The 20,162-nt window shown below is 36.9% G+C and overlaps 1 long non-coding RNA gene across 1 annotated transcript; it reads right to left on the bottom strand.

Annotated features, from left to right (window-relative positions):
• Positions 1 to 1,981: 1,981 nt before the first annotated feature.
• On the bottom strand, positions 1,982 to 4,237 carry LOC140830211 (uncharacterized). Its single transcript, XR_012117603.1, has 2 exons — positions 4,115 to 4,237; positions 1,982 to 2,165 (listed from the first exon to the last, which is right to left on the bottom strand). It is a non-coding gene; the product is annotated as an uncharacterized lncRNA (long non-coding RNA).
• Between the last annotated feature and the right edge of the window lie 15,925 nt (positions 4,238 to 20,162).

Raw genomic sequence — 20,162 nt, 5'->3', positions numbered from 1 at the left:
ATGATAACCTAGGTTGTTCACAACTAGTTCTATTTTGTTTTTATTTCACCCAAAAATTCTGTATGAACAAATATCCCATAAATTTGAAATTCAAACTTGCATAATCCAAATAGCTTGGGATAAAATAATTCCAATACACATATCCGCTTAGCCCAAAGTTTCTTAATGATTTTCAAAATTCCTCAAGACAAGGTGTCTACCTCACCTCTTACATGCGTCTATCAAATATCTTAACCATCAATCACATCCAACTTTCTAGAAAAATTAAATTCCAACAAAGGTATAATTTTAACTCTTAAAATCACGATTAAAATTATGATACATCAAACTTAAATTTCCAAATTTGTTAGCACAATGTCTACTTTTATAACTTAACTAACTGATCAACTTCACATTAATTGTCATCACTTTAAATTCTTAATTTGCCACAACATTATTTCATCAGCACTTAAATTTTCAAGCCCAAGATATGATTCATCCTACAGTGTCCTTGATAACCATTTCTTATAACATTATAACCCAGATATCTCAAGGTTCCAAATATTCCTTCAAATCTAAATCATCAAAAATTTCGGTCATTTAACCATTCGCTTATCACTTACTGCTAAAAAAAATTTTGCAATTTTTTTTTAAAAAAATTGCAAAATTAGTTCTTACTTCCTCAAATATTATCCGATTTGTCATTAATCTCAAGAATCCAACAATTACCCATAAATTATTGGCGTTCCTAATTTCATTTTATAGGTTTCTCGTAAGATAAAGTTCAATAAGTTTAAGTTTATTAGACCCAAAATCAATCCCTATAACCTCGAAAAATTACTGATTTAACCCAAGTGTTCCTCGAAAGTTCAAATTTAATCCTTAAAAATTTCGAGATCGGCAACTTGGCCTTTAAAGTTCTCGAAAGCCTACATTCTTGGCCGTACAACTCTTCGAAATTTGCATTTTGGTCCCCATAAAATTTTTGATTTTAGCCTCATTAAACCTTAAAATCTTCGAACTCAAAATTTAATCCTCAAAAATTCGGAGAGTTTGAAAAGAGTCCCTTAGAATTTTTGATTTGTTTGCACTTATGTCCCCAAATTATTGTTTATTATAATTAGGTCCTTAAAATTCTCAATTCGTGCAATTCAATCCTTAAATCCAACTATGTAGAACATGCATCCTATATAAATTCTCATAAACCAACCTTACATTTTAATAGATACTTAAAATCCTCAAATTGTACATTTATAATCCTAAAGATTGTCGTAGTCTTCGAATCGTTATTGCTTATATGAAATCCTAAAAAATTAACTCGACTAGCAAACACGAACCATCAATTATTTTTTTAGAAATTCTACAAGTCCAAAAGCATTCATAATTTTCAAGATTAACTCATTACCCCAAAATTAGAACATCAGTACTACTACCCTTAAAAATAAATATAATCAAATCATTATCAACCTCTCCTAAAGCCCAATATTCGAATTCTTAGACACATCTATTTCCATACGTAACCAACATGCAATTTAATCTAGTTTTTAAAACAAGAAATCCTTAAATCATAAAAGCAGTTAAACATATACCCTAGTCCGTAGATCATCATAAAGCGTAAATCATGTTAACAAGCAGGTGATAAGAGTAAATCATTTAAAACATTTAAATCATAAAAGCTTACAGACTTGAGGCTTTGAAGACTGAGCGACAGAATCTTGCGGTGGCACAACCCTATACAGGACCCTTGCTCTGAGACCAACTGTAACGTATCGCTCATTTTTCAAATTCTATTGGACATTTTTTTCCTTAAATAAAAGCTCGCATTTTCGAAATATCATTTAAAATAATCATCTTTATTTTACAATAAAAACATCACAGTTTATAATGACCAACATCAAATTTAAACGTAAGGAGTAAAAATCGTAATAGAAAAATATAACATTTAAAAACGATCTTAAATATTTGTCAGTAAAAATAGCTCAATTTAAAATAACCCAGATGGTCTAAAATCATACGTAAACATAAACATATAAAATTCTTAAAATCATCAACGTATGAAAATATTCATCTCCTCTCAATATCATAAATCGTAATGCGGAAAACATGTGGTCCTCGGGTCGTGTCACCCCACCAAGTCTACCTACTCAGAGTTCGGCACCTCCAGTCATCCTCAACATTTAGCTCACCTGCATCACACACGCCTAGTGAGTCTAAAGACTCAACACGCCTGTACCAGGAATAACAAGTACATATACATAGCACACAACAGTGAAAAATATCATACTCAACATATCTTTCATGAACTTAAAAGCATAACGTAAACGTGTTGTGTAAAATCATATCGTATTAAAGCATGTCATCTCATCATATACGTAAATGTGTCGTGTAAAATCATAATGCCAACATACCATGAACATTAACGTGTCGTATAAAATCGTGTCGTGTCAAATCATGTCGTGTCAAATCATGTCATCATATACGTATACATTTTCTTTTAATTGAATTCAGTTCATTAGTTGTGACTTTCGTATCAGCTCTATCGTATCAGCTCTATCGATGGATCCATCTACATATAACCACGGTAGCGGGCGGCGGGGACATCAGCGACACTCTCACCTGTCAACTGAGCCTTGGCCTATCATATCATCATATCATGTCAATGGAAATACGATCGTCGGGCTCCCTCTGGGGACTTCTCCCGTAAACGGGCTCCCTCTGAGGCCTTTTCCCTCACGATATCTCCAATCATATCATCGTATCATCGTATACATATACATCATCAGTCACAACCAAATCACATCCTTCAAAAATAGTATCATAATCATCACTTAATAAACTTTTCCTTTAAACCAAGCATGTACCATATTTATCATAATTTCATAAAAATTCATAAAAATGATGCATAAACATTTAAAACATGATAAAATGTGCTTAGGGCGCTACCTTGACCAAAATCTCACATCAGATGCAAAATGACCATTTTGCCCCTTGAAACCCAAAAATTTCGTTTACCCCTGGACTTCTAAAATTGACCTAAAGCTTACCAATCTTCTTAAAATTTCCCAAAACATATTTAAAAGCATTCATAGACGTAAACTCGAGCCAATTTTACAACATAACCAATTCATTTTAAAACTTGGACTGGGGTCTCGGTTTTAACCCGAATCGGACTGAAACTTGACCAAACCTTTCCCAAATTTTTACCATAACTTAGAAACATCTAAAAGGTCCTAAAAACCTCAAAACCATACCTTTAGACACTCGAATAAGACCCTGAACAGCTGCTGGAAATTCCAGCAAGCCATCGCGCAACTTTAGCCGTGACCCTAGCATGCTTATAACTACTTCATGCTTAAACCGACTCGAACCAGACCCGAACCAGGCCCTAGACTCGACCCTTAGACATATATTAAGACCATGGTTAAGCCCTTTTTACATAGAACCATCACCTAAGGCCCAAAAAAATCAGAACCATGACAGCAGCTACAAGAGACTCAAATTGTGCAGCTTTCATGTATCTGGTTGTACAGCTTTCTCAAGCCAACCAAGCCCCGAAACACCTTAATTAGGCTATCCTAGGACCATTAGAGACTGCCTAAATCATAGCCAAGAGCCCCAACCCAGCCCCTAGCCGAAACCATAAGATCAAACACCTACAGCCCTTACATGCACCCCAATTATGTGCAGCTGTAGTTTATTTAGTTCCAGCCTTCTTTACGGCCAACCAGCTCATGAACCACAACACCAAGACTCATCCTAGGACCCTAAGACATGCCCCAAACCATAGCCAAGAGCCATGAACTTGCCATACGCTAAACAACAAGATCCAACACCTACAGCCCATACATGAACCTCAATTCTGTGCGGCTATATTTTTCTAGTTCCTAGCAACCTAGCTGCCACTCCAGCTTAAAACCTTTCTTTTTCTGTGCTAATAGCCCCTCATCACACATTACAGCAGTCCCCTTGCAACATTTCAGAGAAAACATGATTAGTGAACAAAAGATGCATGTGTTTGAACAAAAACCGAGGGATCTCCATGATATGCTTTGGATCTTGAATTCCACAAACAAATAAACATAATACAGCATGTATATAACGTGTATGATGCAGCAATAAAAGTACATGGCGTAACTTGGTGATTTGAAGTGCAAGAACGAGACAAGGGAACCAGGATGAATTTCCTTTTGCAAAACAATTGACCACCGAAGCTTCTCCATGGTTGGCTACTGTAAAATCGAGGAATAAATTTCTGAATGAGGAGGTGGGTGTCCGCTAGTTCTATTATTGGTGTAGGGTAGCAAGTATAATATTTAATTAATCATTAATCAAATAGCTAATGGCCCTAAATGGTTTAATTAAAATATTAAAAGAGTTTTAAGTCCAAAGAGCTTAAAAGTTGGCTCATTAAATCCAAAGACACCCCCGAAAAATATTTCGTGTTGGAAAGTTTTGAAAATATTAGTGGAACCTTCAAAAAGCCTTCCTATTCGATAAAATTTACGTAGCGTATAAAATAAAATCATGCGAGTCAAAATACCCAATAAAATCTCATTTCTTGAAAAATATCTTTAAAACACCTTATATTAATTAATAAAAATTAATCTTGTAATAAAAATAATTTTCTTGAAAATTCTCCGGTCTCCATTCCTCGTTCGAGCGCGAAATGCAACTTAAAAATATATAATGCATGAACCTTTAAAAATTTCATGAAATAAATTCTACCATACAATAGTTATGCATAAAATGCATAAGAATAATTAAACACAATTTAATAAAATAAACATACATTTTATGTTTTAAAAGAATTTAATAAAATACCAAAAAAATTAATAATATGCATGCATGTGGTTTACGTGAACCTTCAAATTTTCGAGACGTTACAATGGTTCTTCCAGATATTATTGTTTCAGCAATAGTCGATGCTGGAACATCTGTTTCAGTGACTTCCGCTTGGACCAGATGAGGTGAAGACTGAGGTTGATCAGCAATTGAGCTTTCCTGCTGAATGTGAGAGATCGCAGGGTCTTCAACTAGAGGGTCATGAACTGATGCTTCTGCCTGATGATCAACTGAGATTCATGTTGTCACATCAGTTGGAGAATTTTCAGAAGTAGTTAATAAAGCCTCCAGATTCTCAGTAGTTTGGTGATCTGGTGATTGAACTGACATCAAAGCTTGATCATTTGGTTCAGTAATGACAGCTTTAACTGGATCTTCAGTTAAGATGTGATTCTCTTCAACTGCTTGATCAGCGGAGTGATCAACTGATAGAGGTTCATCGGTGGAAGCTTCTTGAACTACTGATTGAATAATTTCATCAATATTAGGTAGTGTCAATTCAGCTTCTGAATACATCTTGGGATCATCAATAGGAGGTGATGACAAGGATGAAGGTGGAGCAATTGAAGATGAGAAGACATCTGCTTTATGAGAAAGGGTAGCAGTAGTGTCCTTATCAGGCTTTCCAGCTGATTGTTCAGCTAGTTCTTCAGTCACAATTTCTTGAGAAAATTATGGGATGATCAGTTCTTGATCCATTTCCCACTGTTTAATTTCTACTTGAAGTCCAATCAAATCTGTTTCTAGTTGTGCATACAATGCTTTATCATTGAATGCAGTTGGACTTGTGGGATTGAAATTTTTCCGAAGCTCAGTAACAATCTGTTGCAGCTTCTTTTCTCTTGAAAGATCAAAGAAATACCTCTTCCTCTGCAAAGTTTGACAAAAGAAGAAGCTTTGACCATCTTCAGCACCACTCTTTCCAGAGCAATAAATCTTTTCAGCTTAGATTTTTTGTGTAGGTCCTTGGAAAAAATATTACTCTGAAATGTACCCATTCTTCAAAAACTTGGAGCTTCTCTTCAGCAAATTTATTGACCTCTTGCCAAATTAGATTAATGTGGGTTTGAATGGCATTCGAAGGTCTGGGTTCGTCTTGTATTTTACCTTTGCCCTTGGAGTCAGTCAAGATATGAGGAATGGTTAATCCAGACGTAGTTACATCAATATTCTCTTTGAGCACAACTCCTGTTTGTCTGGAAAATGGTAAAGGAGAGTAAGGAGAGATACTAATACGTGGAGCTTTCACTTCAGCAAGTCTGGTTTTATCACTAGATTTGGTGACTAACTCTTCGGCGGAATGGTGAACAAGGGTAACTGATCCTCAGTTGAGGACTCAGTTGGAATTGCCTTCAATGGAAAAGCCTGAATTGGCTGTTGAGCTTATGATTTTATCACCCTATCAGTTGGTATGACTTCAACTGCAGTAAAAAGTTTGGTTTTTAGTGTCCGTGATTTCTTGACAATTGGAGGAGACGGGGTCTTCTCTACCTCAGAATCACTGATAAGCAGTTTGCGCTTTGAAGTCTTCTTCTGTGCTAGAGTCTTGGCAATCTTAACTGATTTAGGAGCAGCCTGCTACGTCCCAATCTCTGTTTTGATCTTAATAAATTTTTCAGGAGAGATGTCCAACTTCGTTTTTGTTGGCAAAATATTCTTGGCATTGAACACTTTGAATTTAGACAGTCTCTCTGAATCATCAGTCATTAACCCTTTGACTTTCATCAAATAGCTCAGCTGTATTGCAAAACCTTTTGACTGCTTGGTGGAAGAGAACATATTTTTCAAGATGTTGAAAAGAAGATGCTTCCATTTGAGTCTTCGTCCAGCCATTATGACAGTAATGGCTTTAAATTTCTCCAAAGTTAAAGCAGCAAAGGATCCTGCCTTTGCCAATAGCCCCTTGGCTACAATGTCGGCTAGTAACTGAACCTCATGCTTCAGATCCTTCTTTGGATCGGAAACTTTGATTTTCCATCCATCAGCAGAAAGTAAGGTTTTCATCTCTTCGACATCAGATGATTTAACATCAGCAAGTTGTGCTAACCCATCAGAAGGCAGCAAAAATAATTCTCCAAGAGAATCTTCAGATATGATTAACAGGTGATTGTTGACAGTAGAGATGATGCTTCCATCAGAGTTGATAAATCCAGTTGAGTAGAAATCTTGAAGTTCCTTCGGATAGATCTCTTGTGAGAATTGCCCTAAGAAAGTTTTCAATCCTGCTGATTCAAGCTTCAGAAAGACATTCTTCACATAGGCTTCTCCGATTGATAGGGCCGACTCAAAATTGATGGCCATAGCGTTCAATAAGTGTGCTGGAACTTGATTTGCCATTTCTGAGATTAAGAAAACCTGTAATTTCACAAGACACAAGCTCGGAGTGTATGAGTTTTCTCTTGAGAATTGATGTACGCGTAAGAAGAAACTGAAATTAGGCGGGAATGGTACTTATGTACGTGACTCTTCAAATTCTGGACACGTGTTAGTACCATTTGAAAATTTTGAATGAAAACATGTGTACGTGTGCTGTAAGCGTGTGTACAATTTAAGCGGTTCATATGCGTCCACGTTTTAAGATAAGATTCATCATGAGATAGCAGTCAGTCGCGTCACTTGATTTGGAATATAATATGGTTAATTGGTTAATTTATATGAGAAAATTAGGAAATTTTCCAACTGAACGATCAGTTGTAAGACTGTGTCCTTTCAGTTAAGAGTTGACTAACATTTGTCTTCTCAGTTAACTCTTAAAACCAATATTCCCCCTCAATAGATTCATATAAAATTACGTGAATATAAGCAAGATTAATTAAAATTATCCTGATGCTTAGTAGTATAATCGTCTTCTGTAATGACATTGTCCTTTCATCTTCCTTGTCCTGGTCTATAAATAAGGCTAGAACAGTTAGTTGCAAATATATCAGCAAAATGAAATTCAACAGCTAAAATGGCATATGCAAGCAGTTCAAAGGCTCCAGATATGGCTGAAGAATTTATGTGAACTGCAATGGAGAAAAGGAAAGAGACAATAGAAGATGAAGTCTTTCATCAAATCCTTCGCTACTGGGAGGATTTGCAAGAACTCCAGTTACTTTGGGAGAAAGAGATGGCTACGACTCCCGTCCTGGTGGAGAAACTGGAGAAATACCGGGAGCGCCTTCACGTGGCACTACACGGTGAATATATTCGAGTATGACAGAGATTATCAGCTGATGCTCTATAACGAGAAGAGAATCCTAGAGCTTATGGCTGAGTCTGACAACTTCCATAAGACTTCCACTGGAGATTTAACTCAATGGATACTGTAATCCATGATGATTTCTTCAGATGAATAAAATGTCATTTCAATTTATCTCTGTCTTTTGTTTTCCTGTATTTGTTCTCAATTTCATTAACTGACAAATAATTCATAAACAAGATTACTGATAAGGATTAATCGATAAAAATTAACTTATAAAAATTATGATAAATCAATTAATCCAAGTATATTGCGAAAATGAGAAAACTTAGTCTCAGCCAATGGTTTGGTGAAGATATCAGCTGCTTGCTGATCAGTTGAGACATATTCCAGTCTGATGTCCTTCTTCAAAGCATGGGTCTCTGATGAAGTGATGCCTGAAATCTATGTGCTTGGTCCTGGAGTGAAGAACTGGATTGTAGGTAATAGCAATCGTGCTTGTATTGTCACAAAATATGGGTGATTCTATTGCGTCAATTCCATAATCTCTCAGTTGTTGCTGAACCCAGAGCAGTTGAGCACAACAGCTTCCAGCAGCAAGATATTCTGCCTAAGTTGTGGAAGTTGCTGTGGATGTTTGCTTCTTGTTGAACCAAGAGATTAGTCTGTCTCCTAGAAACTGACATGATCCACTTGTACTTTTACGATCAAGCTTACATCCTGCTGTAATCTGCATCTGAATATCCAACTAAATTGAAAGATGAATCTTTAGAATACCATAACCCAACATTTTGTGTGCCTTTTAGATATTTTAGAATACGCTTGGCAGCTGTAAAATGTGATTGCATAGAATTTGCTTGAAATCTAGCACACATGCAAACAGCAAATACAATAACTGGACGACTAGCAGTTAGGTACAATAATGAACTATTAAACCTCTGTAAAGCGTTGTCTCAACTGATATTCCCCCTTGATCTATGTCCAGTTTACTGATGAACTCATGGGAGTATATGCAGCCGAACATGATTCCATGCCAAACTTCTTCAGTAATTCCTTTGTGTATTTAGTTTGACTAATGAAAGTACCCGACTCCAGTTGCTTCACTTGTAATCCAAGAAAGAATGTCAGTTCACCCATCATGCTCATTTCAAATTTTTCTTGCATCAACTTAGCAAATTTCTCGCATAATTTGGGGTTAGTTGACCCAAAAATGATGTCATCAACATAAAATTGAACGAGTACAATATGATCATTCTTGGAGAATTTGAACAAAGTCTTGTCAACTGATCCAACAGAAAAATCGTGATCAGTTAGAAATTTTGAAAGAGTGTCACACCAAGCTCTTGGAGCTTGTTTATGACCATATAAAGCTTTGTTCAAATGGTAGACATGATCAGGAAGGTGATGATTGATAAATCCTGGAGGTTGTTCAACATAGACTTCTTCCTGCAACTGGCCATTCAGAAATGCACTCTTTACATCCATCTGGTACACTTTGAAGTTTTTGAATGAAGCATAGGCAAGGAATATTCTGATTGCCTCCAGTCTTGCAACTGGTGCATATGTCTCATCGTAGTCAATTCCTTCTTCTTGTCTATAACCTTGTGCTACTATTCTTGTTTTGTTGCGCACAACTGAACCATCTTCGTTCATTTTGTTCCTGAAAACCCATTTTGTACCTATAACAGTTTTTGAAACTGGTCTTGGAACTAGGTTCCAGACATTGTTATAGATAAACTGATTTAGCTCTTCTTGCATTGCATTTATCTAGTTTGAATCAGCAAGAGCTTCATCAGCTTTCTTTGGTTCCAGTCGAGATACAAAACCTGAGTGAATAAATAGATTGAGCATCTGATTTCTTGTTCTCACCAGATCAGATGGATTACCTATCACCAATTCTGGAGGATGTGATTTCTTCCATCTGAGTTCAGCGTTTATTGCTTCTAAGTCAGCAACTGCTTCTATGGTCAACTGAATGTTTTCAGTGTTAGTTGGAATGGTTTCAGTTGGTGACTGAATATCATTTATTTGCTCTATCAACTGATCATTAGGAACAGCTTCTGGATCAGCTGGTTGATCTAATACTTCTGGTTCAGGTGTTTGGAGGTTGTTTTGATTGATATATTGTCTTCTTCATCATCATCCTCCAAACTGATATCTGTAAATCTATCCACTAGCTCAACTGGATCAGTTAGGATTATCAGTTAGTACAGTTTCTTCAAAAACAACATGAATAGATTCTTCAACATTCAAAGAGTTTTTATTAAAAACTCTATAAGCTTTGCTCACCGAAAAATATCCAAGAAATATTCCCTCTACAGATTTTGCATCAAAAGTTTTTAAATAAATTTTGCCATTGTCAAGAATGAAACATCTGCAGCCGAATATTTTTAAGAATGAAACCACACTTTTTCTTCCATGCCAGATCTCATAAGGTGTTTTCCTATGATTTTTATTAATCATTGATCTGTTCTGAGTATAACACGTAGTGTTTACTTCCTCTGCCCAAAATCTTTGAGAGATACCAGAATCAGCAAGCATTGTTCTAGCAGCTTCTTTAAGAGTTCGATTTCTCCTCTCAGCTACACCATTTTGCTGAGGAGTTCTAGCTGCTGAGAGCTCATGCTTAATTCAAATATTTTCTAAAAAATTTGAAAGAATTTGATTGATGAATTCAGTTCCTCGATCTGATCTGATTCTATCAATACCAACTGATTTTTCATTTAATAATCTTTTGAAAAGCTTGATCAGTTGTGCAGCATTTTGGTCTTTTGTTTTGAGAAAAATAACCCAAGTAAATCTTGAGAAATCGTCTACAACAACCAAGGTGGATTTCATTCCCCTAAGCTCATGACCAGTATTGGACCAAATAGACCCATGTGCAACAGCTCTAAGTATCGGGAAGAGGATTTACTGCCCTTGTTTTTAAAAGAAGATTTTACTTGTTTACCAAACTGACATGCTGGACAAATTTTGTCTTTGATAAAATCCATTTTGGGCAAACCCGTGACAAGATCGTGGTTACTCAGATATGCAATAGATTTGAAATCAGGTGGTTTAATCTCTTATGCCACAACCAGTTTTGAGAAAATTTTGAAGCAACTAAACACACTGGTGCATAAGGTTGATCATTCCAACTGACTTTGTAAGTATTTCCACACCATTTGCCAGTTAGGATGACCTCATTAGTTGAGCATTTGACTGAACAAGAATATTTGTCAAACTGAACTGAGAATCCATTATCGCATAATTGACTGATGCTAATCAGATTATACTTGAGATTCTCAACTAGTAAAACATCATTAATGATAAAGTTACCATGGATAAGCTTACCCTTACCCACAGTTTTACCTTTGGAATTATCTCCAAAAATGTTGTTTGGTCCAGTGTACTTAACCAGTTGAGATAACAAGTTTGACTCTCCTGTCATGTGTCGTGAGCATCCACTATCCAAGTACCATATTGATTCAATGCTTGTACCTGTTACCTGCAATCACACACAAGATAAGATTCTGGTACCCTTTTCTATTTGGGTCCAAAATTGATTAGTCCTTTAGGAATCTAGACTTGGATCAGTCTAACTAACCGTCCAGTTGCTGTATTCCAAATAGTCTTTCCCGATCTGTGTGTGCTTGGGTGTAGTGTGTAGAAGATACAACATGTGATTTGTCCTTTTTCAACTGATTGTTCAGCAGTATCTTTTCTGAACTGGCTTCCTGTTATAGTAATTGGAGTAGCCATTTGAATAATTTTTGCTAAAGCTCTTTGGTGGCTGACTACGTGAATCAGTTACCACTTTTGGGCTATAACCAATACCACAGTTTTTGCCCTTGTTCATACTTTCAGTTGGCTGTTCAACCAGTTAACTTGGCTCCGATTGTTCTTGTACCATGACTGATTTGACAAAGTGAATGTATTTCCCTTTATCCATATTCAGTTTTGGTCGAGTATCTTTGGGAGACATTTCATCTTGGTTACTGAACCCTAAACCAGTTTTATCAGTAACTGATTTCTGTGAGTTCTGTATATCAGTCAGTGCAACAGATGATTTGTTCCAAGCCTGAATAAGCTCAGTTTGCTTTGAATTTTCAAGAATTAACTTTTGAATCATTAATTGATCATTGCTTCTTTTAGTAATGAGTTCAGCAATCTCCTTTTTCAGACTCAACATATCAACTAATTCATCAGTTTTAGTCTTATTGTCTAAAGGATCAGTTTGCTTTGCTCTAGCCTTTTCAAATGATAAGGCAAGCTTATGATACTCACTAACCATATCATGCAGATTTGAAATAAGTTCTTCTCTGGTAAAATCTGTTGAGCTAAAGTCAAATACCTGTTGACCGCTGGACTCCAGTTCTGTATCACCAGCCATCAAACATTAACTTCCTCTTCACTGTCACTGGAACTGCATGAAGTTTATAGTTCTGACCCCTCGCTGTCATTTTGTGCCCATTTTGATTTGCTCTCTTCAGCCAAGAGCACCTCATGCTTCTTCCTAGAGAACTTTTTATCATCCTTGGATCTCTTTTTGTGCTCATATGGTTTCTTTCGTATTTCAATTGAGCCTTGACTGTCTTTCTTTGGTTTGGTACAGTCAGCAATGAAGTGACCTGGTTTGCCACAGTTGTAGCAAGCATTTGATTCTTCCTTGGAATTTCTTCTTTGATATTTATTCTGAAAATTTCCCTGATTTTTCCTCATAAATCTTCCGAACTTTTTAATGAACAATGACATGGCATCATTGCTTAGTTGATCAGCAGCTTTTTCATTTGAACCAGTTGGTTCTGTTCTAACAGCAGCTAAGGCAGTCGTGGCTGCTGGAGTAGAAGATTCTCCTTCTCGAGTTTGCAGCTCAAACTCGTAAGCTTTCAAATCAGCAAATAGATCATGAAACTCAACTTTGTTCAGATCCTTGGATTCCCTCATTACCATAGTCTTCACGTCCCACTCCTTGAGAAGACCTCTGATTACCCTCAATGCAACTTCTTTGTTTGTGTACACTTTTCCAAGTGCATTTAATTCATTGCTGATGCAGCTGGTTCTTTCATCATATTCATGCATCGTTTCACCAACTCTCATTTTGATATTGTCAAACTTCTGAACAGCAACAGAAAGTTTGTTTTTTTTTTGTTCGTTCCCTTCGCAAAGCTGGATCAGCTTCTCCCAAATCTCTTTGGTTGTCTTGCACATTTTGATTTCGCTGAAGGTTACTTTATCCAGCGTCTTGTATAGTTTGTCCTTTGCCACATTATCCAAATTGGCTTTTATTTTATCCTCTGTCATCCATTCTTCTCTGGACTTTTCTATACAATGAGGTGCCCCATCAGTAATGGCAACACCTGTGTTGGCTTTCAAAATCCTCATGGGTCCGTCAGTTATCACGTACAACATATCATCATCTTGTGCAGCTAAGTGAGCCTGCATTCTTATTTTCCAGTCATCAAAGTCCTCTCTGGAAAACATCGGTATCTTGTTAAAAGAAGACATATGAACAGTTTGAGTAAGATATTCTGAGACGATGAAAGGATCGGTTAGACGGATGAAAGGTGTTTAGAAGGGGGGGTTGAATAAATACTTTACTAATTTTATATTCTCTTCGAAGATTTGGATTCAGTTCTGTTACAAATTGACTTTAGTTATCACGTCAGTCAATGACAATCAGTTAAACTGAAGAAAACAGTTGCGGAATATGAACTGACTGAAAGATAGATATCTAACTGAAATATAATAACTGAAGTAAAAGAACATATTGTTTCTGGATGTTTGGAGACTTGAATAACTCCTACGTCACCCCTTCTTCAATGAGATAGGATATCCACTAAAAAACTTTGATCAAATACAAGACTTTACTGACCCACTTCAGTTTGGACTTATCACTGCCAAAGCTGAAACTCTAGTTACAAAACGCTTTTACAGTCCTTGACTGATCTTAGCACACTTAAATAATTAGCAGATATTACCAAGGTGCTAGTAAGCTCAATGTATAGCCTGAATGCTACTGATAGAACAAGTAAGCGAGAGCTTTCGATATTTAAATGCAAGTAAAGAATTTTGCAGCGTACAACAATCTTCAAAGAGATTCGAATTATGTTGTTGGTTGAGTTGATTCTCAGCTGCTCTCTCAACTATTTATAAGCATCCATTTCAACGGTAACATTAACTGCTGCTTGATATTATATCCGTTGATATGCCACGTTGTTATTATTCTGACAACCATATTCTGTGACCTCTGAAATGCGGCGTCCCACTAATAGTTGCAGACTGTTAGTGGTACTATCTGTCGGTTGATAATGACGTGTTCAGCTGATTAAGCAGCTGTGGGCAATTAGCTCGTGAGGAGAATAACTGAGGTGCGTTTCAGTTGCGTAGATCAGTTTGCTACATTTGGTTGCTGAGTTCAGTTTACTAGATACAGTTGGTTCGCATAATCAGTGGCAATTTGTCAAACACCATAATTTTGTTTCCAACAGGCTCTATATGCTAGGGCTGTGCTTTGACTCGTTTACCGGCTCCAGGAGAGTCATCAGGTGGCGAGGTTGGGTATAGTTGCGACACATATAGGAGCCGTGAAATTGTAGTCGGGGATTCACCGCTCACCTGCGGTGTGGATATCACATGTGATCTGATGAAATCATAATGCATGGAATCTCTGGCCAGAGTATGAGATGTACGTTGGAGAAGGAATTATCCAATAGTACACGCGACTGCCACTATTATAGTTATCACATAGTTATCGAATGAATATGCAACCCTCGATGAGCCAATGGTTGCAGATTCGATCGGGAATATATGAGATGAAGGGACCATACTGTACGTTAATCATAATCGACCTGGTTCTTGCAGGCACTATCAGTGATACCTAGGGGATCATGGGGCAATGCTACTCTAGACGCTCTTACCATGATCCGATGGGTGCAATCAGAAATGATTTCTGACATTCCCGATCAAGGTTGTTGATGAAAATAATGGGGCTAAACTAGGGTAAGCCCAAATAAAGGGATTCTGTCCTGAATCACAATGAGTTTGTGAACTCACGGCTAGCTGTATCCCTGAACCACTGAGGGTCACACAAGTACTGGATTGTTTGTTCCCGTTGAGAGAATAAATTCAAGAAGTTGAATTTATTATAATTAAATTTTGAGAGAATAAATTCAAGGAGTTGAATTTATAAAATTTGAAAATTTAATTTATTAAACTAAAATGTTGGGTTTATTAGATATTAAATTTTGGAGGTAATATAAAATAAAGGAGTTGAATTTATAATTTAAATAATAAATTCAAATGTTGAATTTATAATTAATTTAATTAATTAAGCTCAAAGTTGAGTCGATTAATTAATAAATTAAATATGGTGGATAATATGTTTAATGGGATTGTAGGGGTACAAGTTCAACATATTAAATAATTAATGTTTTAATGGGCTTTGATTAAATTAATTAAACTAGTTGGACTAGCTCAATTAATCAAATCAAGCCCATTAATGTTAATTATGTAATTAGGCTATTATTTACTTATAAATATACATGCAAAGTAAAACCCTAGCCGTCATTCCCCACCCATTTTCGAGAACCCTACTTCCAAACAAAGGAAATTTTGGCCACCTTGATTCACTTTCCAAGGTTGAGCCGCATCTCGTTTTAGTCTCCAACGTAAAATCTCTTCCAAATTTGCTAGTGCAATTTGGAAGAGGAACATACCATCTAGTCGTGGACTTGATAGGAGGATCAAACAAGGACTCCCTTGAAGAAAGTTCATAGGGAATCAACAAGAGCTAATCCGTTTATACCGGATTAGTTGGAGCCACGTGATTAACTCACATCCAAAGCAAATCAAATTTTGATTGTCAAAATAAATAAAAAAAATTTAAAACTTCCGCTGCGTTTGGGCGTGTAGAAATCCGGATCCAACAGTGGTTTCAGAGCCAAGGTTTTTTCTAAATCGTATGATTTTTTATATTGAATAATTTGTTTCTAACCACACAAGAAAATTTTCAGAAAAATTGATGCACCTTAAAATTATTTATCGGATTTTCGAAACACAAAAAAAATTCGCGATCTGCCCGGAACTGTTCCGGGCAGACCGAGCGCAGGGCTGCGCGCGCAGCGCCCTGCTCGAAGACACGCGGAGCGGCGCAGCTTGCGGAACGTCCGCACGCTGTGCGTCGCGCACACGCGCGACGCACAACGCGGCGCAACGTGCGGAACGTCCGCACGCTGCGCGTGGCGTCGTCGCGCACAGGTGGCTGCCACTGTCCTAAACGTTAGGGCAGCTTTAGTTGATATTAAATGCATGAAAGATGATCGAGAGCCTTGACCAATGTGTTAGGTGTATGTTAGAATATTTTACTGTTTTATTCATTTTTTATTAATATTTGATATTATTAAAGTGGGCCTGGTTTATGGCCCGTTCTCACCCCATGAGATGTATCCCTTATGTTCCATGGCTATTTAAAAATAATTATTAGAAATAGTGGGAGATCAAACTGGAAGATGGTGGGCCCGATGAACGAGATGAAGACATGTAAAATATTGGAAGCTCTTGTAATAGTTGCATTTGCATCCCTGCATTCACCTAGGTTTTGGACCTGGATCCATGTATGCCTCACATGGATCTAATAGTTTTGGCGATCGATCATCCTTATTTATTGTTGAATGTCATATTATGATATATGTGATATATAGTAGTATTCATGTATGTATATTATTATATCATATTATGATATATGTGATATATAGTAGTATGCATATATTTATATTATTATATAATATTATTGCATGAATCCGAAAAACATACAAACTCGTGGCACGCGATTTTTAAATTAAAATGATGAGACAATTTTAAAATTAAAATACCTCATTTTGAATATGATTCAAAATTTATATCAAATCGGAAAAGTAAAAAATTAAAAGAGTTTAATTTTTCCTTGCCTTCCATCAACTGTGGTTGCATGTTGATCTCTACACGCAGACAGTGTATGGCTCATATTATTGGGGAGGCCTGTACGCCGGAAAGCTGTGACTTCCACCGGACATATGATGTGAATTTAGTGGAACTCCCATGACTTCGGCTCATATTATTGGGGGAACTCATGGCGACCGTCCACTACAATTCAATATTGATTGGTTGACACGTGAAAATAAACGACGTCAGATTATTGGGTCCTTATTAAACGTGAGGAAAAACACGCGGAGGTTGCATAGGGATGCAATTGGACTCTACCTTTTAGAAATTATAATTGGCTGATATTATTCGGGATTATAATTGGCTAATTGGACTCTACGTGCCTACTAAGGAAATACGATTTCTCTTTTTCATCAGAGGGTGGTGAAAATGTCAAAATAGTAGGAGGGTAATTTATAAAATGAAATCCATATTTTATATCTTAGAATTATTTTAAAAGTATCAGTAACCATTATCTGTTTTTTCATTTTCAGTATATTTACGATGTCTACTCGTAACCCGCTTTCAATCATTCTCGATCAAAACAAATTGACTGTCCCTAACTATCATGATTGGTTTCGAAACTTAAAGATTGTTCTGAACTCCGAAAGGATTGCGTATGTGCTTGATAATAAGCCACCTAAGGAGGAGGCTCCTGATATCAGTAGGACTGAATTAGCTAAGCTTGAGAAACATTGGGATCATGATCTCCAAGTTAAGAGCTACATGTTGGCTTCTATGTCGAATGAACTTCAGAGGAGGTTCGAGGAGGCGGTGAATTCTGCTGACATTCACCTTCATCTGAAAGAATTGTATGTTGTACAAACTCGTTCAGAAAGACATGCGACTGTTAAAGAACTCATGACTACACGTGTAGTGCCCAAATTCAGTACACGTATAATCCATGAATTAAATTAATCATTTTAATCATTAAAGTATTTATTAAATTTTAAAATGAGTCTTAGTAATGCATGATTTATTTAAATGCATTATTTTAAATTAATTATGTTTATGTGATACACGTTAAAATGTTTTTTCGAGTTTCATGTTTCAAGCGATTATTCGAGGCGAGATCGAGGAAAAGACCGGGGACGATTCTTGGCAAATTAAAATGCAGTATTTTTATTTTATAAGCTAGGAAGGGGCATTTTAAATAATTTATTTAGTTTAGCATTTTAAAACTTTAGTTATGTGTTTAGTGATTTAAGAGTTTAAAACTTTTAAAATTAGCATTTTTGGTGTGAGTTATTTTAATTGAGGGATTTTATTAAAGTTTAAAGAGTGTTAGTATTTTAATTAGTTGTTAATTATTTGATTAATCAATAATTCCCCTAATTTAACTACACAACTCACGAACACACACACACTTATTCACGCCTATACACACACCTCATTATTATATTTAGAGCAAAAACCTAGGGTTCTAAATTTCAGAGTAGCCGCCCTATCCCCTTCAATTTCTAGCACCTTTTCGTTGAGTTTATTTCGAGATTCTAGCGCCACGTTCGTCCCAGATCAATCCTCGCGCCATCTCCGCTTCGGTATCGTCGTTACAGTATTTTTAAATATGAAACATCACGTATAATCTCTCTTTTCTGCGTCGATCATGTCATAGTATGTGTTTCGTTGTTTTTATGCGTAAAATCCATGTGTGATGTGTAGTAGTTTGAGCAGGAAATTTATCGATGCGTTTTGCAATAGTTTTTAGATCTAAAATCCCGTTTTTCACTGTATTTTGGGTTACTGCGATTTTTCAGTCAAGAATCTGAGAAAACTTTCAACGCAAAAAATGTAGAACTTTTCGATACCTTCGATTTGATATAAAATTCGAATTATTTGGATATAAAGTGAGCGAGTTATGGCGTTTTTTGTGGGACTACTCAAACTGCGACTTTTACGTAAATTGTGTTCTTGAAGTTTATTTGTTGCAGGCTTTGTTGGGGATCGACGGGCGATCGTTGCTGCATACAGGTATATTTTTATTGATGTGGGGATGGTTATTGACATTTCGTTTCTTGTTGTTAGGCATTTGGGAGATTGAATAGTCGTTTATAACCGTTTTGTTGCCAAAGATCGTGTTTACGGGTTTATTTTGTACTTGTAATTGCGTGATTGTTTTGGAGACTTTTGGGAGGTTAGGTGGAGTTGAGTCAGTGCCATAGTATCCTAGGACGGGTCTCGAAGCGTTGTTCACTGTCGGTGTGATCGAATTTGGGGAGATTAAGTTTCTAAGTCGTGGAGCACAGTGCACTCAGTGCTCGAGCGGTAATTTCTTACCGCCCGAGCGCCAGCCTTTCTGTTGTAGAGTTCATTTTCGTAAGCTCGGCGCCCGAGCGGTAATTTCTTACCGCCCGAGCGCCACTCCTTTGGTTCAGTGTAGGCGTCCAATAGACCTGGTGCTCGAGCGTTAATATATTACCGCCCGAGCGCGGACCCTGTCGTTCGAGCGGTCAAGTTTCACCGCCCGAGCGCCACCCCTTCTGTCCAAATATTTTGTTCTTTCTTCTTTTAAAGTTCTAATAGTGAGTTCATGTCTTTTATGGTTGGGAAATGTTCACACGGCATCTTAGAGTTTGTTTCAGGGTTTTATGTCCTGGTTAGTATGATTAAACGAGGTCAAGTCCCGAGTGATCTAGAATGTCATAAGCTATTTATGCACTTCGGTGGTGAGCTCGAGTACCTACGTCTAAGTTATGCAAGTTAAGTGTTGAAATTCATGTTAGTGTGCAGCAGCGGCCCCAAATGAAATCCAACGAATCCCTCAACGCCAAGTAAGTATGTTGACGTGCAAGAAAATGTTTTATTTTGAGGTATGCTAAATGTCTTGTGACCGATTTATGAATGGGTTTGGAAGTCGGTGAACGTGGCCGAGGACCTCTCCACCCCGTTAAATTATGAACGGGTTAGATCGTGGTTGGAAAGCGTTAAATTATGAATGGGGACCAACCAGCCCGTTAAATCATGAACGGGGATCTCATGTATGTGGCAGTGGATACGTCCCTGTCAGCCCAGTACTGTGGTTTGTCTGATCAGGCGTTTATTATGTATGGGTAACTTGCTTTGAAACATGCCTCTACGCAAAATGAAGTCATGTATGTTTAAGTATGATCAAGTATGCAAGCATGTTTATGAAAGCTTTTAAGTTATGGCACGTCTATGTATGTATGCAAGTTCAAGCTCATTTCAAATCCAAACTTCAAGTATGTATGTTCTATTTTAA

Source organism: Primulina eburnea, chromosome 1 (genome assembly GCF_022965805.1).
Source record: "Primulina eburnea isolate SZY01 chromosome 1, ASM2296580v1, whole genome shotgun sequence".
Lineage (NCBI taxonomy): Eukaryota > Viridiplantae > Streptophyta > Magnoliopsida > Lamiales > Gesneriaceae > Primulina > Primulina eburnea.
Note: the sequence above shows the minus strand (reverse complement) of the source record. Positions and strands in the feature narration are given on the sequence as shown.